Source organism: Bacillus rossius, chromosome 17 (genome assembly GCF_032445375.1).
Source record: "Bacillus rossius redtenbacheri isolate Brsri chromosome 17, Brsri_v3, whole genome shotgun sequence".
Classification (NCBI taxonomy): domain Eukaryota; kingdom Metazoa; phylum Arthropoda; class Insecta; order Phasmatodea; family Bacillidae; genus Bacillus; species Bacillus rossius.
In genome coordinates, this window is record NC_086344.1 from 12,874,604 (window position 1) to 12,901,957 (window position 27,354).

Genomic DNA, 27,354 nt, shown 5'->3' on the forward strand with positions numbered 1-27,354 from the left:
CGATCAGCCATGGCAGAACAGTCCTTGGAAATCAAGACACGCCGCAGCCAACGTCCGGCAATAAAAGAAAAGATACATTCGAGAATCAGTAGAAATGTTTACACACCCAGCAAACATTAATAGAGAAGATGGCTACAAATTAAGCAGAAAATGGGATCCACTCTTCAGGATACCTCATAAGTAGAGACCGGAAAATTCGCGGATTCATTTCGCGATAGTCTAGAATCCAAAAACGTTTGCCCTTTTACTGCAACGGTGATTGGGCCACAGTAGTTTATCTGAATGACACTCGGCCAATGAAAAATCTTTAAAAAAGTAAGTATCGGATCACTAGCGTCCCAGTTAACAGGTGTCACGAGTCAGTAGCCAATGATCAAATGTAATTTTCCCGCGTGCATAGAGGATCATGCAGTAGGCCTATATTCTACAGGTCATTGAAATCGCGAATTATTCCGGTCTCTACTCATAATTTAGCTCTGCATGTAACAAAAGACAAGTTGCCTCTGAGTAGTAGTCTATAATAGTTCCTCCGAGGACAGATTTCAGGCTGAGGTTCCGACCGCTATCTTGTATTGTGACGTCACGGCGGCCATCTTGCATGACCTTGACCTTCTAAATTTGCCGAAAAGAACCCAAATTTGCCCCAAATTAGCCGAAATTTCCTGTTTTAAGAATGAATTCCGCCAAAAATTCTCAACAAATTTGAAGGAAAAATATTCATATATTTCAAGAGAAAAAATTCCCGTTTTGAAGGAAAATTTCCCGTTTTAGTCCTCAATGCCAACAGCTTGAAAAGTTCGCAAAGTGACTTAAGAAGCCACACTAAGCCGCCGAAGTCATAACCTTGAAAGTTAGGATGGCCATGACCGCCATTTCGAATTATGACGTGACCGCTGCAATTATCGTTATGACCGCCATTTTGAAAAACCGTCTACTTTATGCTGGAAAATCGGGAAAAAATTTAAAATTTATTTAAATTTTTAATAAAATATGAATAAGAAATCCTTCCATTTTGCCCTTTACAGTATTTAATTTTTTTATTTATTCGTTACTCTTTGCGTTTTTCTTACAGTTTTAACTCTGGTGCTGTGTTTGAAATTAAAGGTTGATTTTTACCTGCGTCCTGTTCTCGTGAAAGTGAAGTTGAGTTAAAGCGAGAGATTCACAAATTTGGTTTACTTTCCAAATTATTTTCATGTGTTGCGGGGCGTTTAACACCGCTTCAGAAAGGGTGGGGATGCGGTCGTTTTTCGCCCAAACTTCGTTTAATGAAGAAAAAAATATCTGAAAGCCAATTAAGTTCGAAGGTTTTTGCGATAATCGACTGAATTGGCTTTCCCTTTGGGTTTATGCTGTCTTGGTAATCCCCCCTCGCAGTACTTTATTATGCGGACATCGCATTGTTCTGCCGTGCCGCCTACAGTAACGAAATTCGATAGAAAAATTGGTTGTCTGTAAAGTCGGTTTACAGACGATAGTTTAACGTGACAACGTCATTACAAAACATTGATGAAATATTTGCACACTTTTATGAATAAAATTTAATCATTTTTATTTTAATACTAGAAATTATACTAGTAATCAGATTTTTAAAACGCAAGAATAATGAACCTTTATTGCCGAAATTATTGTTGTAATAAGCAATGAAAACCACATTAACTTTTCACTTCACTTTATAAACAGTCGACGAAATAGTTCACGTGTAGATGACTTGTAAATTTTTTTAAAAAACTGGCGTTTAGCTATAAAGTTTAAATATAATTATGAACAAGTTTTCATATAAATAAACTGTAATCAAATATCTATCATCAATTATGTGAATCACCATAATTTTTTAGTCAATTGTAACATAGCCTATTATTACTGCACTCACCGACAGTGTAACGGGACACAGCGTAACGGAACAATTAGCGTAACGGGACAAGCGTAACGTAACAATGTCCGCAACGGGACACTTTTTCGTGCGTGCAGCCGGCTTCATCGATTTATTAGACGTTGTCACGTGAAAAAAAGAACCCGGAAAAGAATAACAATAAAAATAATCGATACTTCATCAAATATCACTTCCAGTTTACCGTCCAACGTGGCTAGAGGTAGATGCGAGACAGTGACAGCGCCTGTAGGCTTGTCTTCACCCGCCATCTTAGATCCGTATTTTTTTAAATTTTTATTTTATTTTTATGGGTGAAAATATATTTTTAAAAATGTCAGAATGCGAGTTATGTGGCGTGCATCGCTCATCTGCGAAAACCCAGAAAATGAACTTCTACTGAGAAGGAAAAAAAAAATTCAGGTTAAGTGCAAGCAAGTTGGCTTGAAGTACGAAAAGGTGAAACATGTACAACAACAGTGCCCATGTAATATCGATAAAGAGACTACCATGATTGTGTGTGTGTGTGCGCGTGTGTGTGTATTGTTGCGTGTCTGCGTGTGTATCTGAATCCGTCTGTGTATCTGTATTCGCCTGTGTGTCTGTATCCGTCTGTGTATCTGTATTCGCCTGTGTGTCTGTGTCTGTCTGTGTGTGTCTCTCTCTCTCTCTCTCTCTCTCTCTCTCTCTGTGTGTGGATAGCAGCCATGCCGAGCCAAGTCGGCTTGCTGGTGTATGGGGCTCTTAAGGATGAGCCAAACGCCCTGGAATGTGATGAGTGTAGCAGTGTGGCGGGTTGCAGGTCCCGCAGGCGCGCCCAACTGCCCGGCGGCTGTCCCAGCTGTCCCAGCTGTCCCGGCTGTCCGGCCAGGCAGCTCTGCCCGCCCACCAATGGAAGACGCGCCCGTCTCGTCTCACGGGCATTTCGTCTCCAAGTGAGTGCACCAACTACCTCACCATCGACCATTTCAACTTGGCAGTTATCCATCCATCCATTCCTGTCTCTTGGTGTCCCGAGCTCGTGGTTTCTAGCCGCGACCGGCGTTTCGGTCAACATTGCACTCCGCCATCTTCAGTGTAGAAGTCTCCCACTGAGGATTGTGGAGGCCAAGTAACCTTGAGGTCCCCTTCCCCCTCCCCTAGGCACACATGCGGAGAGCAGAGCTTCAGGAAACAAAAGAAAGGAGAGGAAGTCTTTCAGTAATCGCCAGTGATGTGTACACATAACCTCGGGAACGAGGAAGTTCATGTGTCCTCGTGTTGCACTTACAATACGAAAAAAAAAAAAAAAAAAATGGTTGTCTGTAAAGTCGGTTTACGGACGATAGTTTAACGTGACAACGTCATAACAAAACATTGATGAAATGATTGCATACTTTTAGGAATAAAATTGAATAATTTTTACTGTATTATCACTATTTTGTATGGATACAAAGAAGGAGTGAAATGAAATGTACAATTTAATTGATAAATTTACTTTTATTTGCACTCATTAATTAAAATATGTTTATTACTTTAACGAAGAGATTATTTTAAATATAACTTTTATACATGTTTGCTATTTAACTTCTTCCAATCTGTGTTATTCTGTTAAGGATAGGACGATGATAGGAAAAGTAGGAAACGAATGGGAGTGTTTCAAGTTTAATGTGCCTCGAAAAAGTCAAATAGATGGTTGTTCCAATCGAGTGGAAGAGAGATAGATGCGGCGCAAGCGTACAATGAGCGTAACGGGACAAAGCGTAACGGGACGAGTCATCCTTTTTCGTGCGTGCAGCCGGCATTCATCGATTTATTAGACGTTGTCACGTCAAAACATTGAATTTTAACGCAGAATTCTTTATAATAGTACCGAGCGTCATAAATACAGTGATGAACAAAATATTCGTTTTCGAATAACAAAAATATTTGGACGCGAATCGCACACGTACTTTCTGCGCCCGCCTCTATAATTCGCTGCGCTATCACTAGGGGGCATGCAGATTTCGCGAAAATATTTCGAGACTAGATGAAAGTTAAAACACTGTAGCATCGTCTGTGTTTCGTGATTGGGTGGGTTTCTCCCAGGTACTATATAAATCACAGTGATTCAGTGCAGAAGTAAACGCGTCCTGGGTGGCTCGGTTCAAATAAGGCAACGACTTCTCTCGCAGGCGACCGCCAATCACACGGAAGAAACCACAGGTGCGGGTATACCTTGTTGCAGTCTAATAAGTGTTCAGATCTTTACGCGAAAAATGCTTGCCCCTAGCTATCACAAATGTAACAAACGTGGGGATGAGAAGCCTGCTAAGTGCCGTGATGTGTACCCTCTACTTTATTCGTTATGTCTCCACCCCCTTCACCTCTTCATCATCCGCCCCCACTCCTGAGCTTTGCATTCTTTTTTCTCATCCGATGAGTCATCGCCTTGAATTACTCTAACGATTGTAAAAAGGTTTCACTTCAAAAATGAAATGGCTGTTTCTGGGTTGCAAAACATTCTTAGAATAAGAATGAAAATGTCATATTTTAACACTCGTGGGTGCCATAATGACCAGTTATGTTTCTGTTGTTAGATTCTATATGCGTTCTGCATAAATCTTTGAATGCTAGTTGTATCAGGTGTGAACATATGGGGCTTGAGTGGTTTCTGCGCTACACCTCTGCAGACTGAAAGGAAACTCAAAGCTGTGATTAAAAAGTATTAGGAATAATAGGAATGTTCTGTAATCAGCATTTATTTCTGGATGTTGCAGTCTGGAGTCTCTTGTTTAGTTGTAGAAAATAAAAATTAAAAAAAAAAAAAAAAACCTCGGAAGATTTAATTTATGCCTCGTTGTGCATATATATTGCATGAATGATTAAAAATATGAATCATCGTTTCGAAATTGGCATATTATCCTAAATTTAAGAGATCCGCTATAATTTATCTTATTGTAAGCCATGGTATAAAATACAGGAAAGCCATTGTTGCGAGGTGACGTGAGGGTTTGCGTCAGTGGGTTCGCCTGGCGGACTGGTGTGTAGGCAATCCCGGCGCACATGCGTGTTTAGCTGGTTGCGGCGCTGGTCCAGGTTCAGGCGCGTGAGGGGAGAGTATGTCTCCCGGCTTTGGCGATACTGTGCATTGTTCTGTGCCGGCGTTTGTTAGTTTCAACCACAATGATTGATTGATATATATATATATATATGTGTGTGTGTGTGTGTAGAGCATATGTGTGCATTTAATTAGATGGCAAAGTTGAATTTCAACATATTTTGCAGTATGGATAAGGTGAACCAAAGGAATAAAGTAAATTCCATTTCGACACAGCCTACAGGCGTAGGTAGATTTATAAGTGCCTATTTATTCTGGAAAAGTTTTGGAAACGTCTATTAACTCCTGGAACATTTTAAAAACTTAATGTATATAAAATCCATACGTTCGCCAATATTGAAAAAAAAAAAATCTATTTTTTTTCCATGCAGCGAAAATATTTGGAATGTTTTCAACTAAATCCATACAGCATTGAATGTCTTAACGAATTAAATATTATACTTACTAAGGTAGTTGTGTTGGTATTTTTGACCTTCAAATACTATTTTTTCATCCCTTGCACTAATACGTGATCGTATGATTTTTTTTTACAAATTTTTAGGTAATATTAAAATGGTTTAAAATAAATTATGATGAATTTGATACCAAGGAAGTTTTAATTTTTTTTATTTCAACCCCCCTTTTTTACCGCAATAGTACGTTTAATAAAAAATTCTTTCAGCCACAGGTTTTAGATAAAGTTTAGAAGTTTTACGATAAATTATAACGAATGTGGTAGTTTATCTATTAAAAAATGTAATTTTTTTCTTTCTACCCTTGTTATTTTCACTCCTGGCAGTAATGGTTTGTTACATAAAATTTACTTTAGACAAAAGTTTTTATTTACAAAGTTAAACAAAAATATTCATTCGATAGAGTACATGGTAGGGAAAGAAGTTTAATTTATTTTCTTATTTCTACCCCAGTTTTTTCAACCCCTTGCAGAAATGGTTTATCTAATCAAATACTGTTTCAGGCACTTGTTTTCATAAAAATTATAATATATACAAACAATTTTAACGATTTGAGATTGTGCTTCCGAAGGGAGTTTACGATATGTTGTGTCCTCCAACCCTGTTTATTCCATGCCTGGAAGTAATGGTTGTCCTATAAAAATAATTATTTCAGACGAAAGTTGTAGATAATATTTTAAGGTTTTACAGTAAAACATAACGGATTTAATAGTGTGCATGTACGGAATACATGAATTTTTTTTAAGATCATATCCCTTAATTTTTCAACCCCCTGCTACGAAGTCTCGTCTTTATCAAAAATTATTCCAGACAAAAGTTTTTGATAAAAATAATAATATTTACAATCAAGTTGAACGGATTCTAAAGTGTTCCTACTAGATGAGTTAAAGAATTTTTTTTAATTTACCTCTATTTTTTTCAACCCCTTGCATTAGTGGTTCGTCTAATCGAAAAATTGTTTCGTTCAGAAGCAAGTCGTAAAGATGGACTAACAACGATCCGTTTCATCCGTCCGTCCGTCCGTCAGTCCGTCAAAACTTTGCCAAGCTTTCAGCTTTTGGACGGGCCTTAAAAATGTCTTAAGAGGCATTGTCTCTATTTTTAAAAGTTTTTTCATTTAGTTTTTTTGACGCGACAACGTCTAATAAATCGAATAACGCCGGCTGCACGCACGATAAAGTGTCCCGTAACGCACGTTGTCACGTTACGCTGTGTCCCGTTACGCTCATTGTACGCTTGCGCCGCATCTATCTCTCTCTTCAACTCGATTGGAACAACCATCGATTTGACTTTTTCGAGGCACATTAAACTTGAAACATTCACATTCGTTTCCTACCTTTCCAATCATCGTCCTATCCTTAACAGAATAACACAGATTGGAAGAAGTTAAATAGCAAACATGTATAAAAATTTATAGTTAAAATAATCTCTTCGTTAAAGTAATAAACAAATTTGAATTAATGAGTGCAAATAAAAGTAAATGTATCCATTAAATTGTAGATTTAATTTCTCTACTTCTTTGTATCCATACAAAATAGTGATAAAACAATAAAAATGATTCAATTTTATTTATAAAAGTATGCAATCATAACAACAATGTTTTGTTATGACGTCACGTTAAACTATCGTCCGTAAACCGACTTTACAGACAACCAATTTTTTTTTTAGCGGATCGTTGTGAATCGCTGGGGATTGTTGACGGACGGACGGGTGACGGATGCGTCTGCGCCGGTCTGCCTCGTCAGCGCGACGCCGGGCGCTAATTGGCGCGAACGTGTGGACTTGCGACGGGTGCAATCGATAGCGGCGCGGCGGGTAGCTGTCGCGTGCGGCGCGCCCCGTGCCCCTGGCGCGGCAGGCGACCCGCAGCGCTCCCGCGTGCTGCGGGCAGCCCCGCATTGCAGGCGACCACGTGGCGACACCCTCGACCTGGCCAGCCTTCGGAAGTTTTCATTTCACTCCTTTTTTTTAAAAAAAATATATAATTGGTTGTCTGTAAAGTCGGTTTACGGACGATAGTTTAACGTGACAACGTCATAACAAAACGTTGATGAAATGATTGCATACTTTTACGAATAAAATTGAATCATTTTTATTTTAATAATAAAATAATGAATACTAGATATTATACTAGTAATCAGATTTTTAAAATGCAGGAATAACTAACCTTTATTGCCGAAATTGTTGTTGTAATAAGCAATGATAACCACATTAACTTTTCACTTCACTTTATAAACAGTCGAGTGGAAGAGAGATAAATGCGGCGCAAGCGTACTATGAGCGTAACGGGACACAGCGTAACGGAACAATGTGCGTAACGAGACAATGTGCGTAACGAGACACTCTTTCGTGCGTGCAGCCGGCGTTCATCGATTTATTAGACGTCACGTCAAAAAATTAACTCTCCGTGGTGCGTGAGCAAACTTCCAAATGATTTAAAAAACTTGTTAGTGTGATGAATGATTGATTTTTTTAAAAACTATATTTTATTACATTTTATTAACCTACTTCAACACATTTTTTTGACGTGATAACCGTCTTATAAATCGATGAACGCCGGCTCCACGCACGAAAAAGCATGACTCATTGTCACGTTCCGCCCTGAGCAGAGCGTGCAAGAACCGGGCAACCACCGTGCGAGATAATCTTCTATAATATCAAACAGGTTAAGGCGGGCTTTTTAAAAGCAGAAATTTAAAAAAAAAATATTTATTTGTCCAATTTCGTCATTTCATATTAACAATTTATTGACATTGATTTTATTTCAATTTATTACGTTAACTAATTGTTTGTGATTATATTTAAACAAATTATTGAAATGAAATTTGCAAAAACTGTAAATAATATTTTAAAATTAAAAAGTATGCAATTTTTATCAATGTTTTCTTATGACGTTATCACGTAAAATTATCGTCCGTAAACCGACTTTACAGACAAACCCCCCCCCCCTTTTTTTTTTTTTTTAATTAATTCTCCGTGGTGCGTGAGGTAACTTCCTAGTGATTTTGAAACTGTTTTTGTGTTTTTACTACATTTTATCAACGTACTTCAAACACATTTTTTTAAAAATTTCTATGAAAACTTAATTTAACGAATTTAGCGAAATATAAACAAAAAAATTAATAAAATATAATATGTTTTCTGAAAAAAAAATTATATTAAAACTGTTTAATCCGAATAATAAATTGAATTAAAAATAACTATAAGGGGCTTGAAAGCCAAGCACAAAAGTTCATTTCAACACCTTAACCAATATAAGACATAAATTAAATGGCTAACAGTGAAAAAAAAAATTTTCCGCGTGACATTTAAAATTTCTGAAAATGGATTGAGCCTCATCTGGAAGTGTAGACTCCTTTTTTTTTTTGTTTTTTTTTTTTCGCTTCTGGTTTGTGGCCACGCCCGTGGAAATGATGGATTGGCCGAAGTTGCGGCGTGTTTCAAGTCTTCAGCCATCTTCGAGGGTGATTTCAAGATGGCCGCAGCGAGGCACGCCGAAACGTCGGGCAGTCTCTAATCGTTCCCGTGGACGGGACTTCATCTGTTTTCGTCATGAACGTCATTTCTCCCTCTCATTCTTAATTCTCTCTCTCTCTCTCTTGTTCTTCGCTCATTACAAGGAAACCCCAGATCTGTGACGGTCCTATAGGAGAGAAAAGTTGAGTGACTCCCCCACCCATCGGTCCAAATCACCAAAAGAAAAATAACTGGAGTGATATCAAACATATAATCTTTTCCTGGCAGAACTCGACCTTTGAAGAGATTAAATTTGTTGTAAAAATGTATAATTAATTTTTTTAAAAAGTGTTACTAGTTATTTTAACCTATGAAGACAAAACGTCTGTGTTGTCAGAATATTTGTCCGCACGTGCGTCGATATTGTTGTTCATGTTATCCGTTTTGAATCGCCATTGGGTTCCTCTGTTTGTCGTTGTTTTGTCAAAAGTTGTGTTGACTGTCCTTGTTGCTGCTGTGTCGGTGTTATCAGTCGACGTTGTCGGTCTGTGCTGTGATCAATTTTTTTTTAAACTTTTTTTTTTTTTTTTGCCACGGAATATTCTGTGCTTTGTTCAAAATTCATGACAAGAGGCTGGTTTTTTTGGCTTGTTTTCCGCGCGTTTGTGTATTCTACTTTTTGTCCGTTAATGAGGCTTCTTATAACATACATTGTAACCAGCAACGACCTATTTAAAAAAAAATCTTTAATTTTTCTTCCATCAGAATAACGAGATAGTGTTATCTTATCAACTATCATTATGTAGTCCTTCGGCGTTTTTTTTTTCCCTTTTAATACGAAGTAAATGTAATTTTCTTTTAACAAAGTGTCATATCAGAATGATGTACATAAGTAGTCTGTGATTATTGACGTGACAACGTCTAATAAATCGATGAACGCCGGCTGCACGCACGAAAAAGTGTCCCGTTACGCACATTGTTCCGTTACGCTGTGTTCCGTTACGCTGTCGGCGAGTGCAGTAATAATAGTTTATGTTAAAATTGACTAAAAAATTATGGTGATTCATATAATTGATGATAGATATTTGATTACAGTTCATTTATATGAAAACTTCATAATTATATTTAAAATTTATAGCTAAACGCCAGTTTTTTAAATTAATTACAAGTCATCTACACGTGAACTGTTTCGTCGACTGTTTATAAAGTGAAGTGAAAAGTTAATGTGGTTTTCATTGCTTATTACAACAACAATTTCGGCAATAAAGGTTATTTATTCTTGCATTTTAAAAATCTGAATACTAGTATAATTTCAAGTATTTATTCTTTTATTATTAAAATAAAAATGATTCAATTGTATTCATAAAAGTATGCAATCATTTCATCAATGTTTTGTTATGACGTTGTCAGTAGGTATATATAGTTCATATGGGGACAGGGGAGGGGGGAGGGGGATTCGGGGATTCGAAGCGGCCATCTTGAATTACGTCACTTCCGGCGGCCATCTTGGATTACGTCACTTCCGGCGGCCATCTTGGATTACATCAAGTCCGGCGGCCATTTTGTTTTCTAGAACTTTCCACCATTTTGAGTTTCGTCCGCCATCTTGAAAATCTTTATTTATCATCTGATTTTAATGAAAAAAAAATTAAAATTAAAAAAAACTTAAATAATCAAAATTTTAAAATAAAATTAAAAAAATATTATTTAATAAAATTTCAATTAAAAAACCTACGCATCGAACACCCCACTCCTCTACATTACGAATACACCATCTAACACCCCGCTCCTCTGTTACAATGACATCATCATCGAACACCCCACTCATCCCTGTTACAATTTTTCGTTACATCCACCATCTTGGAAAATCATAATTATTAACTTAGAAAATCAGGAAAAAAAATATATGTATATATACCATCGTTGACTGCTGGAGGCAGCCATCTAATTTAATGGAGACCGCCATCTTAATTTCATCTGAAGGATGTCATCATCGGGTGTAGGTTTCTAAAGTACGTAGTGTACGTAAGGTAGAGTTTCTATCCCGTACCAGCATTATTATGACCCTTATAGACAAAAATCCACAAAAATCCACAAAATCCACAGTAATTTCGTTGTTGTAACCACCATTTTTTCTTAAAGTCTTATCATTTATAGGTTTTAACTAAAATATATGTTATTTGTACTAACATTGTGGATGTGATAGTTAAAGTAATGATAATATTAAAAAAAACATTTATTACCCCATCTTAGCGAGGCCAGAAATTTTTCAGAGTCCTAACTCACAAGTAATATTCTCTTCTCATGTTTGCGTACTCGTATTTAAAAGGCTGCATGGAAGCAATTATTTTTAATGTCTGTGTATAATTACATTTCTAAACAATTTCATGTTTGCGTATCCATGTTTTAAAAGCTGCATGGAAGCAGATATTTTTAATGTCTGCGTTCTATTTCACTTTTATAAACAAGTTCGTGTTTGCGTACATGTGTTTAAAAGCTGCATGGAAGCAGATATTTTTAATGTTTGTGTATAATTACATTTCACCATTCTGTAAGACATTTATAAGTATCAGTACCTCGTGGGATATTGGTTCTATATTAAAAATAATAAACAATATGTAGGTAAAATTGTATTTATTAAATTAAGAACATATTTTACACAACAAAAGTGGAGCAAAAACAGAAACTACACATCAAAAAACTGAAACTTTACAACAAAAATGGAAACTATACATCAAAAGCATAAACTGTACAACAAAAATGGAAAACTGTACAGCAAAAACATAAACTGTACAACAAAATGAAAACTATAAAACAAAAAACAGAAAAACTATACAACAAATGGAAACAACTACCAAACTGCCAAACTATTTAAATCAAAAACTATTTACAGAAAAAAAAAATTATTCGTCGCCTCCAACATATCCGTGGGGGACTGTGTGGATACCATCTTCGCAAATCAGCCGTTTGTCGTCCTCCCACGTTATGGCCAGCTTATTGCTGTACTCAGTATAGAGTATGTGCTGACGGGAGCGAATTGCTCTAACGCCTGCCCTCATTGTGCCGTGGTCTTGCAGGGCATCCAGGTAGTCATCGAATGTTATGTGGTTTTTGACCACACATCGCTGGATGCCCTTGGCCTTTTTCTCGCTCTTACCGCCACACCTGTAGGCGTAGAGTTTGGCCCGTAGGCTTACAAACTCCTCCATTACTTCTCCCCCACATTCATCTTTGAATTTACCGACAACTTTCTCGTTGATGGGGGAGAAGCATGGGTGGTCGGAAGGGTAGCAGCTGGTGTCGAATTTAGCCATCAGTGTAGGGTCGGCTTTGAGGTCTGAGTAAAAGTCTGTTGTCTGGATCTCATACACAAAACTGTCTGTATCCATATACATCAGGTGAATATTGTCATGGTAACGGGGTTTCATGGTATTGTAGTGGAATTCGTACATGAGAGTCTTTGAAAGATCTAGTACAGCCAGTCCGGCATAAATCGGCTTGTCGAAAATGATGGTCTCGTGATTAAGGTGGACTAGAGACAAATTCGGTTCGTACATTGTACGGTCCTTGAAGGACGGACGACACACCAACTTCTTGAACCTCTTCTCAGAGCACACCAACTCCATTTTGAGCCTCCGCCTTTTATTTTCCATCAGTTTACCAAATGTCGAGTTCACAGCGAGCTTAAAGAACTCCTTCTCGAACTCGTTAGCTGCTGTTTTCCGCTTGTTGGTATTCAGTCGAATATAGGGCTCCAACCATGCCGACTGCTCAAACTGCAGGACTCGGTGTATCTTAGTCACTCTCAGCCCATGAGATACCGCTTGCTGGAGGTTTTTGTAGTGGACAATGTAGTGCTCTTTATTTTCAAGTGTTGTCATCAGCTTTGATTGATTTGAGCCGGGCGGACACTGATTTACGGGAAGAAATGGCAGGTCTTTGTGACTTTCGTGGAGCTCGGGAGGGTACTCCACATCACACTCAATAATGTAGCCTGTAGGAGAATCATCTGGGACAGACACGACATCAATTGATGTGTCTGCCCATTGGAAATGCCGAATTGGAAGCGGCAGAGACATCGCCCACCCGTACAAATTATTCGCATCAATGTACTCCAGGAATGTGGATGGCTTGGAAGCATCATATGTCTCAGGTATGTAGGAGTTATTGGCTACGCAATGTCGTTTAATGCTTTGCGCTACTCCCCCCCTAATACCAGCCTCCACAAACATGTACATATCGTAATCGGTAAGAAGCTCTAGCTGTACACCTGTGGTTCGAAGCATCGCATCGAAAGCGAACCCTGGACAAGAAATATAGTGAGACGGATCTAGGCTGTATGTCTCCAAACATATGGAACGAAAATTCTCGAATACATCCGCCAAAATCAGAACATCCGTCTTTAGGTACAAGTCAGCGTACTCCCCCAAAGTAGCACACTGAAACTTGTCCCAGACTTTCACTGCATGAGCGTACTCCATCTCTGAAATCATGGAATCAGTCAGACTATTGTAGAAATCATCGATGGATGGAAGACGAGTATCATCTAGTCGAGCAAAAGAATCCACATAATCATACGGGAATACACCCTTGCGGGTAACCAACTCCAACTCATCAGGCGCGAAAAACTCGGTAGTACTTATAAACTTGTCTGCAGGCAAGAACTCAGCGAGCGAAGCAAGACCCCGACTCATAAAACGGAACGTATCGACAAACTGAATGCTGAACTTATCATGTAACTTCTTGGAAAAAGTTATCAGCTTCTCCTCTGAATTCGGAATGATGAAGATGTCTTTACTATCATACCCCAACTTCCTGATAATGAAGTTCTGATCGTATGCCAGGTTGTGGAAGAACACAATCAACTTTTTTGGTCTGCGCCTGAGAAGGTTGCAGTCATTACATGCAGGCCCAATAAATTCGCCGGTGAAGTGATTGTGGTCACGAACTTTCTTTACAGTTCCTCCGAACTTTCCTCCACAGTAGCAACAACACCTTGCTTGCAGAAAAGCAGTGTTTTGTGCATGTGTGAGCGGAGTCATAGGAACAGACGTAGAAAATATTTTCTGTACATCATGTCCAATCTCCACAATGCGGGATATGAACTTATCCTCTGCATCACAACCGCGATACAATTCAGGCTCTGATGGAAGTGCTGAAGTGAGGTGTGCAGGAATGATGGTATTATCAGCTTTCACGTAAATACAGTAGCTGTATGCTTTATGCTTTTGGTACTGCAGCGTGTATGACTCATCAGGATTCGGGTGACATGTATGGATTTTCTCTAGAATAGCTTCAAAGTCGCAATATACCACGATGGGCATCTTATCACTGTGATGGAAGTTTTTGAACTGCAGAACAGGAGGCAAGCCATTTTTATCGGGCGATGGCATCTCCATCCTAACAGCAGCATGCTCTTTGCAGAGCTCACGGTGTTTTTCCAAACACCGAAGACCAATGAGCCCGCTAACCCTTTCCTGATCATCATAATGCTTGAAGCATCTTTTACAAACATGAATAGCATCATGATGTGTAGTGATTTGGGCCCGAACCAGGGCAGAAAAATTAGTGATGTAGGCGAAATGGGATGAATCGTCATTGACCAAGAGCAGAAGATCGAAATGATGTTCTTTTTCTTCAGGAGCGACTCGAGCAGGAACAACATTCAGATTCTCGTCGATACTGTAGATGTTGATGGAGACTCCGGGGTTCTGTTTTTCAAACAGTGGTATTTGCTTGATTGGAGTAGGGAAGTCAATGTTGTTGAAGTTGAACTCCCCCTCCAAGTCATGGTAGCGCTGGTTGACACGTTCAGGATGCTCACCTTCCACGTACTTCACAAGAATCGACCACTTAAAGCACATGTGGTCTTCGAGGTTTTGCGGATTTATCACTGCGTATTTGTCTTTGATGCATGTAGGTAATTCGATGTAGGAGCTGGCACGGAGTGGATCGAGATTATTTATCCGTAGTTGAAGCCGCTTAACGGCCGACAAAGTCCATCCGGACCCCTTCCCCATGTAGTCTTCCTCCTCCTTGCAGATCTTAGAGATGGACTCGGTAACTGCCTCCACAACCTCATGAACTGCGTAGAGGGGGACATTCATGGTTTTGAAGGCCCTCTTGTCTTCACAGGCATCTACGGGTTTTTCGTAGACGCACTCGAGCACGATATTGAATTTGAGAGGTCCGTTCTCTTCAATCTCCTCCACAAGTTGGTTGATTATTTTGTTCTTGATGGAGTCCAGGTACTTACAAATATCCTTGGCAGAACTTGACGTATTTTCTGCCACGTACGTCTTAAAGTTACCCTTGAAACCCACTTCGGCGGTGATGAAGCCGTGGGTATTGGCCAAACCAGTCCCGGTCACCACCTTTGTTCGGCTGGTCGAAGGGTTGGGCGTAACTGCAGGCTTAACTGCTACCATCCTCTGCTTCTTTGTTGGAGGCAGAGCAGGCCCCTTGCATACCTTGATGTGGGCTTTTAACTTATCAGCCCTGGCGAACTCCTTAGCACAGTTGTCGCAGGTATGTGCTATGCGGTTTGGGTTAAGACCGCAAGCCGACTTCTCATGGCGTCTAGCCAAATCAGCACGGGCGAAGGCCTTGTAGCAGAAGCTACACCGCATGCCTGATGTCGTAGCGACAGCTCCAGCACATGATGCAAGGTGCTGCTGCATCTTATCGCTGCGTGCAACCATCTTTCCACATAGGTGGCACTGCTGGTAGTCACGATGCTGGTTCTCGGCACACTGTCGCTCGTGCCGGTAGCGGTTGTGGCCTGCCGTGAATGTAGCAGAGCAGAAATGGCATTTCTGAACGGTAGACGCCATCATCACGGCAATCGGTAGACTGGTCTCAACGTACGGAACACGTAACGGTAGCTCGACGCACGGAGAACTATAACAAAATAATTAAGAATACAATGTAGCTAGATGTTAACACGAAAAAGTTGCAAACATAACCTCAAAACTCTATCCCTTAAGCCTACTAACCTAAACTGATAGCAATGTAACTAAATAAAAAAGTTACAAACATAACCTCAAAACTCTAGCACTCAAGCTTACAAACCTAAACTACTAGCATTGTTACTAAATAAAAAAAGTTGCAAACATAACCTCAAAGCTATTCCTTCATGTACAATCCTAAAAATGGTAGAATATTTAAAGTACTGATAAAAGTTAAAGCTGAAAAATATTCAATGCTAACTCAAAATGATTGATTACATAACCTCAAAACTACACTAATTCACAACTCAAAAATGCTAGAATATTAAAGTACTGTTAAAAGTTTAAGCTAAACAATTCCTGGTTACCCACACATAAGTGTACAGAGAAAAAAAATAGCTAGCATATAACCTACGAAAAAGCTGAGAAACATAAAAATATTAACGAAACATGTAGCATACCTCAGAAAACGATGAAGTGGAGCTGTAGAACACGAAGTAGCGTTGGCGGTAGAAATCGTGGTAGCAGCGAAACTCACACACGAACTAGCTCACTCAAACTCCAAGAACACACTGAAGCTCCGACAGCTAATCCTGGCCTTTTATAGCCTCGGACCTGCCTGTTCTTGGAAAAACCATTAGGAACAGAGTATTTCTGTTGTATCCACCAATAGGAATGTAGTACATGGAAGTACCATTGTCTTCGGAAAAACCCAGCATGACTCATTTGCATGTCGTAGCAGGTCTGTGAGGGGTGGGGTTAGAAATGTAACCTGACAGCCAAACATGGGAAACCACTCTCGGGTAAAACCACTAATGACCTAGGTGATTAGAGATTAGGGCGCGAGGCACTGCCTGCATCGTGACTCATCACTCAGGAATGTCGTCTCGCAGTGTCGAGGGGACCCAAACAATAGACTTAACCGTGCATGTCACAACTGGTACATTAGTCCGCGACTTTGTAGCGCCATGAGGCGCTCATGAATGTCTGAGCCTGCCACAAACAGCTCGTCAAAGTGTAATCACGAAGCACTCGAGCTTCAGTCATGACGCGCATGCTGCAACAGGCCCGTTAGTCACCGACTTCGTGGCGCCAAGCTGACACTCGGGTAGACAGGTAGCTAAATGATAATACTAGTAATGCAAGGAAATAAAACAATCGGGTATGTTTAATACATTTATTAAAAGTAAGAACACATTACAAAACTAAAACATTAAAAATTTATTCTACATTTATTATGACCAACATTCGTTTAAAAATTTTTAGCATTTCATTGCGAATGATCAGTTGAACATCCACAGTATGACACAATTTGCTGATGTTCCAGGAACAACCCTTTTCACAAACATTTAAGGAGACTTTCCTTAAGCTTTCTTTTCATTGGTCAAATAAAACATCTCCCTCTCTTTCCCTTTTACAATGATGCTGCTTTACCATCATGCTAAAATTCTGTAAGACAATAAAAAAATTTACTTCCCTTAAACCTTACGGTAGAAATTTCATCCTAGGTTGCTGTTACTGCATCTAGAAATTAAAAAAAATATTATCTCATACAGGTTTTATTTACATGTTATACTTAACCATCCTACCACACACACGCACACACATTCACACACTTACGCACATGCGTGCGCATGCGTGCACTGAGATGAAATACATACTTGCCCACATAATGTACTTTTATTTACAAAGGCAACATATTAAAACACATAATATTTAAATTTTGTGTAGATTGGATGGTACTAGAAAACCATACTACAAAACGAGCGGACAACACTTGAGTCTTTATTATGATTGGGCTGACGGATTGCCTCTGGAACGCCCTTGTTACCTTCAACGACTCAGAATTAATACTTTTTATCCATCAAAAAACAACAACAGTTTAACTAAGCAAACATACACCCCACACCCCTCAAAAATTGTTATTACACAATGCATTATTTACATGGTAGGAGACCGCACAAACGAAGTGCGCAACTTCAGATTAGAAATATTGATTAAAATAACTACTAAAGATGCTAATTTGTTTATGAAAAAATTGCACATGAAATACAGACACTTGGTTATTTACACACACACACACACACACACACATACATACATACATACATACATACATACATACATACATACATACACACATACACCCTGCATGGCTTCAGAAGTAAGTACGATATTTTGAAAACCACTCAAGACTTACATCTGTTTATGAAAAGGAGCTAAATATTAAAAAAATTTCAAAGTTAATTTTAGAGATGAAATATCATGTGCAAGTCCTTGCATGCGAGAACATTTTATTACGCAATTATCTTCATTTTTCCCAAACCATAGGTCTGATGTTTGGATACCACACAAATCTCATACTTAACATATGCACTACGAGATGACTGCACGCCAGTCCAAGCCCCTGCGCTTAGAGACGAAACTGCACTAGAAGCGTTAGCAAGCATTGCAATTATCTCGCTTCACAAATGCAGATTCACCTCTGACTAGGTAGACCTCCTGAAACAGTAAACATAGGACAGTGAAACACATTAAAAAAAAAGCATTTCAAAATAATTGAATAATATAAAACACTGCACATTTCACGAAAATCACCACGAAACTGACAGCCCTTTCAGTCACAATTCTGCGAATGCTATCACAGAATGCTAGATTTAGAAAGAAAGGATCATTCATGCCTTCATTATGGAACAAAGTAATAAATCACATGAAGAGAAACAAAAAAGGTACACACTTCGTTCTTAGACTCGTGCCGCCTCCTTGACAGAGAGAAAAGATTTTACACATAAAATAGTATATATTTCATTTCCAGCGATGAAGATGTACTAATATCACCTTGACAAGCTTAGATGATCTAGGGAGAGACAAAGTAAATATATTAACAAAAAAAAGTCGACTAAAAATCATTTACAAACAAAATACTTATCATTCCTTAGATTACATATTTTTCTCAATTTAATAAATGAGAGAACACAAACATTTACTTAAATCACTATTTATCAATTTTAAACTCTCGTGTACATCAGGAAAAAATAAATTGTATCATTCATTATTAGTTGTAATGTAAAAAATGCAAAACAGTTTCTTTGTGGGTTGTGGAATGCTCACTCACGATCGAAAAAAAGAGGGGCTTCGCTGTAAATCAAGGGAGGGGGAAACCATCTTGAAAGTTGAAGTTTCTCATATATTTGGATGTATAGTAATCAAGCAAGTAATAACATTTGGTGGTATAATATCCGTCTGATTAAAGTTTATTTGCTAACATGAATTCACAAATTAAACGAATCTCTGAGTACATTTGCTTATCTTTTATAGGAAAAAAATGCACAGATTGATTGTTTTATCATGAATAACCAGGAGCACACTAAAAAAACAAACGAAATTCTCGCCAATAATAACCAACAGCACACAAACAATAAAAAAACGATGTGTCAGTAATAACATGCAGCATGCGGAGAAAATCACCAAAATATTGTCAAGAATAACCATCAGTACATGTAGAATACCAATAAAGTCTTGACATGAAAAAGGCTGAAGTGCACGGAGAAAATCAAATTCTCGTCAGGTAAAAAAAGCAGAAGCACATGAAAAAAAAAAACCAACAAAATTATAACACAGTAAAGTTGAAGCACACGTAGAAATCTATCGAAAATTCATTTGAAAAAATAGGAGCACTCAGAGAAAACTATCCGGGAGAAGATTAAAAACATCATAAATTATCAATTTTTTTTTAAAAAAGTTCAATTTAAATCCTGCCAGTCAACTTGTGAACTCTTTGCTTAAGAAACATGAGAGTTCTGGCACAAGTCAACTTGTGAACTCCTTGCTTAAGCAACATGAGAGTTCTGGCACAAGTCAACTTGTGAACTCCTTGCTTAAGCAACATGAGAGTTGTGGCACAAGTCAACTTGTGAACTCCTTGCTTAAGCAACATGAGAGTTCTGGCACAAGTCGGCTTGTGAACTCTTTGCTTAAGCAACATGAGAGTTCTGGCACAAGTCAGCTCGTGAACTCTTTGCTTAAGCAACATGAGAGTTCTGGCACAAGTCAGCTTGTGAACTCTTTGCTTAAGCAACATGAGAGTTCCAGCACAAGTCAGCTTGTGAACTCTTTGCTTAAGCAACATGAGAGTTCTGGCACAAGTCAGCTTGTGAACTCTTTGCTTAAGCAACATGAGAGTTCTGGCACAAGTCAACTTGTAAACTCCTTGCTTAAGCAACATGAGATATCTGGCAGGATTTAAATTGAACTTTTTTAAAAAAAAATTGATAATTTATGATGTTTTTAATCTTCTCCCGGATAGTTTTCTCTGAGTGCTCCTATTTTTTCAAATGAATTTTCGATAGATTTCTACGTGTGCTTCAACTTTACTGTGTTATAATTTTGTTGTTTTTTTTTTTTCATGTGCTTCTGCTTTTTTTACCTGACGAGAATTTGATTTTCTCCGTGCACTTCAGCCTTTTTCATGTCAAGACTTTATTGGTATTCTACATGTACTGATGGTTATTCTTGACAATATTTTGGTGATTTTCTCCGCATGCTGCATGTTATTACTGACACATCGTTTTTTTATTGTTTGTGTGCTGTTGGTTATTATTGGCGAGAATTTCGTTTGTTTTTTTAGTGTGCTCCTGGTTATTCATGATAAAACAATCAATCTGTGCATTTTTTTCCTATAAAAGATAAGCAAATGTACTCAGAGATTCGTTTAATTTGTGAATTCATGTTAGCAAATAAACTTTAATCAGACGGATATTATACCACCAAATGTTATTACTTGCTTGATTACTATACATCCAAATATATGAGAAACTTCAACTTTCAAGATGGTTTCCCCCTCCCTTGATTTACAGCGAAGCCCCTCTTTTTTTCGATCGTGAGTGAGCATTCCACAACCCACAAAGAAACTGTTTTGCATTTTTTACATTACAACTAATAATGAATGATACAATTTATTTTTTCCTGATGTACACGAGAGTTTAAAATTGATAAATAGTGATTTAAGTAAATGTTTGTGTTCTCTCATTTATTAAATTGAGAAAAATATGTAATCTAAGGAATGATAAGTATTTTGTTTGTAAATGATTTTTAGTCGACTTTTTTTGTTAATATATTTACTTTGTCTCTCCCTAGATCATCTAAGCTTGTCAAGGTGATATTAGTACATCTTCATCGCTGGAAATGAAATATATACTATTTTATGTGTAAAATCTTTTCTCTCTGTCAAGGAGGCGGCACGAGTCTAAGAACGAAGTGTGTACCTTTTTTGTTTCTCTTCATGTGATTTATTACTTTGTTCCATAATGAAGGCATGAATGATCCTTTCTTTCTAAATCTAGCATTCTGTGATAGCATTCGCAGAATTGTGACTGAAAGGGCTGTCAGTTTCGTGGTGATTTTCGTGAAATGTGCAGTGTTTTATATTATTCAATTATTTTGAAATGCTTTTTTTTTAATGTGTTTCACTGTCCTATGTTTACTGTTTCAGGAGGTCTACCTAGTCAGAGGTGAATCTGCATTTGTGAAGCGAGATAATTGCAATGCTTGCTAACGCTTCTAGTGCAGTTTCGTCTCTAAGCGCAGGGGCTTGGACTGGCGTGCAGTCATCTCGTAGTGCATATGTTAAGTATGAGATTTGTGTGGTATCCAAACATCAGACCTATGGTTTGGGAAAAATGAAGATAATTGCGTAATAAAATGTTCTCGCATGCAAGGACTTGCACATGATATTTCATCTCTAAAATTAACTTTGAAATTTTTTTAATATTTAGCTCCTTTTCATAAACAGATGTAAGTCTTGAGTGGTTTTCAAAATATCGTACTTACTTCTGAAGCCATGCAGGGTGTATGTGTGTATGTATGTATGTATGTATGTATGTATGTATGTATGTATGTGTGTGTGTGTGTGTAAATAACCAAGTGTCTGTATTTCATGTGCAATTTTTTCATAAACAAATTAGCATCTTTAGTAGTTATTTTAATCAATATTTCTAATCTGAAGTTGCGCACTTCGTTTGTGCGGTCTCCTACCATGTAAATAATGCATTGTGTAATAACAATTTTTGAGGGGTGTGGGGTGTATGTTTGCTTAGTTAAACTGTTGTTGTTTTTTGATGGATAAAAAGTATTAATTCTGAGTCGTTGAAGGTAACAAGGGCGTTCCAGAGGCAATCCGTCAGCCCAATCATAATAAAGACTCAAGTGTTGTCCGCTCGTTTTGTAGTATGGTTTTCTAGTACCATCCAATCTACACAAAATTTAAATATTATGTGTTTTAATATGTTGCCTTTGTAAATAAAAGTACATTATGTGGGCAAGTATGTATTTCATCTCAGTGCACGCATGCGCACGCATGTGCGTAAGTGTGTGAATGTGTGTGCGTGTGTGTGGTAGGATGGTTAAGTATAACATGTAAATAAAACCTGTATGAGATAATATTTTTTTTAATTTCTAGATGCAGTAACAGCAACCTAGGATGAAATTTCTACCGTAAGGTTTAAGGGAAGTAAATTTTTTTATTGTCTTACAGAATTTTAGCATGATGGTAAAGCAGCATCATTGTAAAAGGGGAAGAGAGGGAGATGTTTTATTTGACCAATGAAAAGAAAGCTTAAGGAAAGTCTCCTTAAATGTTTGTGAAAAGGGTTGTTCCTGGAACATCAGCAAATTGTGTCATACTGTGGATGTTCAACTGATCATTCGCAATGAAATGCTAAAAATTTTTAAACGAATGTTGGTCATAATAAATGTAGAATAAATTTTTAATGTTTTAGTTTTGTAATGTGTTCTTACTTTTAATAAATGTATTAAACATACCCGATTGTTTTATTTCCTTGCATTACTAGTATTATCATTTAGCTACCTGTCTACCCGAGTGTCAGCTTGGCGCCACGAAGTCGGTGACTAACGGGCCTGTTGCAGCATGCGCGTCATGACTGAAGCTCGAGTGCTTCGTGATTACACTTTGACGAGCTGTTTGTGGCAGGCTCAGACATTCATGAGCGCCTCATGGCGCTACAAAGTCGCGGACTAATGTACCAGTTGTGACATGCACGGTTAAGTCTATTGTTTGGGTCCCCTCGACACTGCGAGACGACATTCCTGAGTGATGAGTCACGATGCAGGCAGTGCCTCGCGCCCTAATCTCTAATCACCTAGGTCATTAGTGGTTTTACCCGAGAGTGGTTTCCCATGTTTGGCTGTCAGGTTACATTTCTAACCCCACCCCTCACAGACCTGCTACGACATGCAAATGAGTCATGCTGGGTTTTTCCGAAGACAATGGTACTTCCATGTACTACATTCCTATTGGTGGATACAACAGAAATACTCTGTTCCTAATGGTTTTTCCAAGAACAGGCAGGTCCGAGGCTATAAAAGGCCAGGATTAGCTGTCGGAGCTTCAGTGTGTTCTTGGAGTTTGAGTGAGCTAGTTCGTGTGTGAGTTTCGCTGCTACCACGATTTCTACCGCCAACGCTACTTCGTGTTCTACAGCTCCACTTCATCGTTTTCTGAGGTATGCTACATGTTTCGTTAATATTTTTATGTTTCTCAGCTTTTTCGTAGGTTATATGCTAGCTATTTTTTTTCTCTGTACACTTATGTGTGGGTAACCAGGAATTGTTTAGCTTAAACTTTTAACAGTACTTTAATATTCTAGCATTTTTGAGTTGTGAATTAGTGTAGTTTTGAGGTTATGTAATCAATCATTTTGAGTTAGCATTGAATATTTTTCAGCTTTAACTTTTATCAGTACTTTAAATATTCTACCATTTTTAGGATTGTACATGAAGGAATAGCTTTGAGGTTATGTTTGCAACTTTTTTTATTTAGTAACAATGCTAGTAGTTTAGGTTTGTAAGCTTGAGTGCTAGAGTTTTGAGGTTATGTTTGTAACTTTTTTATTTAGTTACATTGCTATCAGTTTAGGTTAGTAGGCTTAAGGGATAGAGTTTTGAGGTTATGTTTGCAACTTTTTCGTGTTAACATCTAGCTACATTGTATTCTTAATTATTTTGTTATAGTTCTCCGTGCGTCGAGCTACCGTTACGTGTTCCGTACGTTGAGACCAGTCTACCGATTGCCGTGATGATGGCGTCTACCGTTCAGAAATGCCATTTCTGCTCTGCTACATTCACGGCAGGCCACAACCGCTACCGGCACGAGCGACAGTGTGCCGAGAACCAGCATCGTGACTACCAGCAGTGCCACCTATGTGGAAAGATGGTTGCACGCAGCGATAAGATGCAGCAGCACCTTGCATCATGTGCTGGAGCTGTCGCTACGACATCAGGCATGCGGTGTAGCTTCTGCTACAAGGCCTTCGCCCGTGCTGATTTGGCTAGACGCCATGAGAAGTCGGCTTGCGGTCTTAACCCAAACCGCATAGCACATACCTGCGACAACTGTGCTAAGGAGTTCGCCAGGGCTGATAAGTTAAAAGCCCACATCAAGGTATGCAAGGGGCCTGCTCTGCCTCCAACAAAGAAGCAGAGGATGGTAGCAGTTAAGCCTGCAGTTACGCCCAACCCTTCGACCAGCCGAACAAAGGTGGTGACCGGGACTGGTTTGGCCAATACCCACGGCTTCATCACCGCCGAAGTGGGTTTCAAGGGTAACTTTAAGACGTACGTGGCAGAAAATACGTCAAGTTCTGCCAAGGATATTTGTAAGTACCTGGACTCCATCAAGAACAAAATAATCAACCAACTTGTGGAGGAGATTGAAGAGAACGGACCTCTCAAATTCAATATCGTGCTCGAGTGCGTCTACGAAAAACCCGTAGATGCCTGTGAAGACAAGAGGGCCTTCAAAACCATGAATGTCCCCCTCTACGCAGTTCATGAGGTTGTGGAGGCAGTTACCGAGTCCATCTCTAAGATCTGCAAGGAGGAGGAAGACTACATGGGGAAGGGGTCCGGATGGACTTTGTCGGCCGTTAAGCGGCTTCAACTACGGATAAATAATCTCGATCCACTCCGTGCCAGCTCCTACATCGAATTACCTACATGCATCAAAGACAAATACGCAGTGATAAATCCGCAAAACCTCGAAGACCACATGTGCTTTAAGTGGTCGATTCTTGTGAAGTACGTGGAAGGTGAGCATCCTGAACGTGTCAACCAGCGCTACCATGACTTGGAGGGGGAGTTCAACTTCAACAACATTGACTTCCCTACTCCAATCAAGCAAATACCACTGTTTGAAAAACAGAACCCCGGAGTCTCCATCAACATCTACAGTATCGACGAGAATCTGAATGTTGTTCCTGCTCGAGTCGCTCCTGAAGAAAAAGAACATCATTTCGATCTTCTGCTCTTGGTCAATGACGATTCATCCCATTTCGCCTACATCACTAATTTTTCTGCCCTGGTTCGGGCCCAAATCACTACACATCATGATGCTATTCATGTTTGTAAAAGATGCTTCAAGCATTATGATGATCAGGAAAGGGTTAGCGGGCTCACTGGTCTTCGGTGTTTGGAAAAACACCGTGAGCTCTGCAAAGAGCATGCTGCTGTTAGGATGGAGATGCCATCGCCCGATAAAAATGGCTTGCCTCCTGTTCTGCAGTTCAAAAACTTCCATCACAGTGATAAGATGCCCATCGTGGTATATTGCGACTTTGAAGCTATTCTAGAGAAAATCCATACATGTCACCCGAATCCTGATGAGTCATACACGCTGCAGTACCAAAAGCATAAAGCATACAGCTACTGTATTTACGTGAAAGCTGATAATACCATCATTCCTGCACACCTCACTTCAGCACTTCCATCAGAGCCTGAATTGTATCGCGGTTGTGATGCAGAGGATAAGTTCATATCCCGCATTGTGGAGATTGGACATGATGTACAGAAAATATTTTCTACGTCTGTTCCTATGACTCCGCTCACACATGCACAAAACACTGCTTTTCTGCAAGCAAGGTGTTGTTGCTACTGTGGAGGAAAGTTCGGAGGAACTGTAAAGAAAGTTCGTGACCACAATCACTTCACCGGCGAATTTATTGGGCCTGCATGTAATGACTGCAACCTTCTCAGGCGCAGACCAAAAAAGTTGATTGTGTTCTTCCACAACCTGGCATACGATCAGAACTTCATTATCAGGAAGTTGGGGTATGATAGTAAAGACATCTTCATCATTCCGAATTCAGAGGAGAAGCTGATAACTTTTTCCAAGAAGTTACATGATAAGTTCAGCATTCAGTTTGTCGATACGTTCCGTTTTATGAGTCGGGGTCTTGCTTCGCTCGCTGAGTTCTTGCCTGCAGACAAGTTTATAAGTACTACCGAGTTTTTCGCGCCTGATGAGTTGGAGTTGGTTACCCGCAAGGGTGTATTCCCGTATGATTATGTGGATTCTTTTGCTCGACTAGATGATACTCGTCTTCCATCCATCGATGATTTCTACAATAGTCTGACTGATTCCATGATTTCAGAGATGGAGTACGCTCATGCAGTGAAAGTCTGGGACAAGTTTCAGTGTGCTACTTTGGGGGAGTACGCTGACTTGTACCTAAAGACGGATGTTCTGATTTTGGCGGATGTATTCGAGAATTTTCGTTCCATATGTTTGGAGACATACAGCCTAGATCCGTCTCACTATATTTCTTGTCCAGGGTTCGCTTTCGATGCGATGCTTCGAACCACAGGTGTACAGCTAGAGCTTCTTACCGATTACGATATGTACATGTTTGTGGAGGCTGGTATTAGGGGGGGAGTAGCGCAAAGCATTAAACGACATTGCGTAGCCAATAACTCCTACATACCTGAGACATATGATGCTTCCAAGCCATCCACATTCCTGGAGTACATTGATGCGAATAATTTGTACGGGTGGGCGATGTCTCTGCCGCTTCCAATTCGGCATTTCCAATGGGCAGACACATCAATTGATGTCGTGTCTGTCCCAGATGATTCTCCTACAGGCTACATTATTGAGTGTGATGTGGAGTACCCTCCCGAGCTCCACGAAAGTCACAAAGACCTGCCATTTCTTCCCGTAAATCAGTGTCCGCCCGGCTCAAATCAATCAAAGCTGATGACAACACTTGAAAATAAAGAGCACTACATTGTCCACTACAAAAACCTCCAGCAAGCGGTATCTCATGGGCTGAGAGTGACTAAGATACACCGAGTCCTGCAGTTTGAGCAGTCGGCATGGTTGGAGCCCTATATTCGACTGAATACCAACAAGCGGAAAACAGCAGCTAACGAGTTCGAGAAGGAGTTCTTTAAGCTCGCTGTGAACTCGACATTTGGTAAACTGATGGAAAATAAAAGGCGGAGGCTCAAAATGGAGTTGGTGTGCTCTGAGAAGAGGTTCAAGAAGTTGGTGTGTCGTCCGTCCTTCAAGGACCGTACAATGTACGAACCGAATTTGTCTCTAGTCCACCTTAATCACGAGACCATCATTTTCGACAAGCCGATTTATGCCGGACTGGCTGTACTAGATCTTTCAAAGACTCTCATGTACGAATTCCACTACAATACCATGAAACCCCGTTACCATGACAATATTCACCTGATGTATATGGATACAGA

At 39.2% G+C, this 27,354-nt stretch overlaps 1 protein-coding gene across 4 annotated transcripts in view; it reads left to right on the plus strand.

Moving 5' to 3' along the window:
• LOC134540549 (rho-related BTB domain-containing protein 1) overlaps positions 1–27,354 on the plus strand; it is a 123,835-nt gene that overhangs the window by 28,677 nt on the left and 67,804 nt on the right. For 2 of the 4 annotated variants that reach the window (XM_063383358.1, XM_063383362.1), the window contains exon 2: positions 2,673–2,805. The gene's annotated coding sequence lies outside the window, so the exon portion shown is untranslated. Of the gene's footprint in view, positions 1–2,657; positions 2,806–27,354 lie in introns of all 4 variants that reach the window. The other 2 variants (XM_063383359.1, XM_063383360.1) reach the window with 2 other exon arrangements.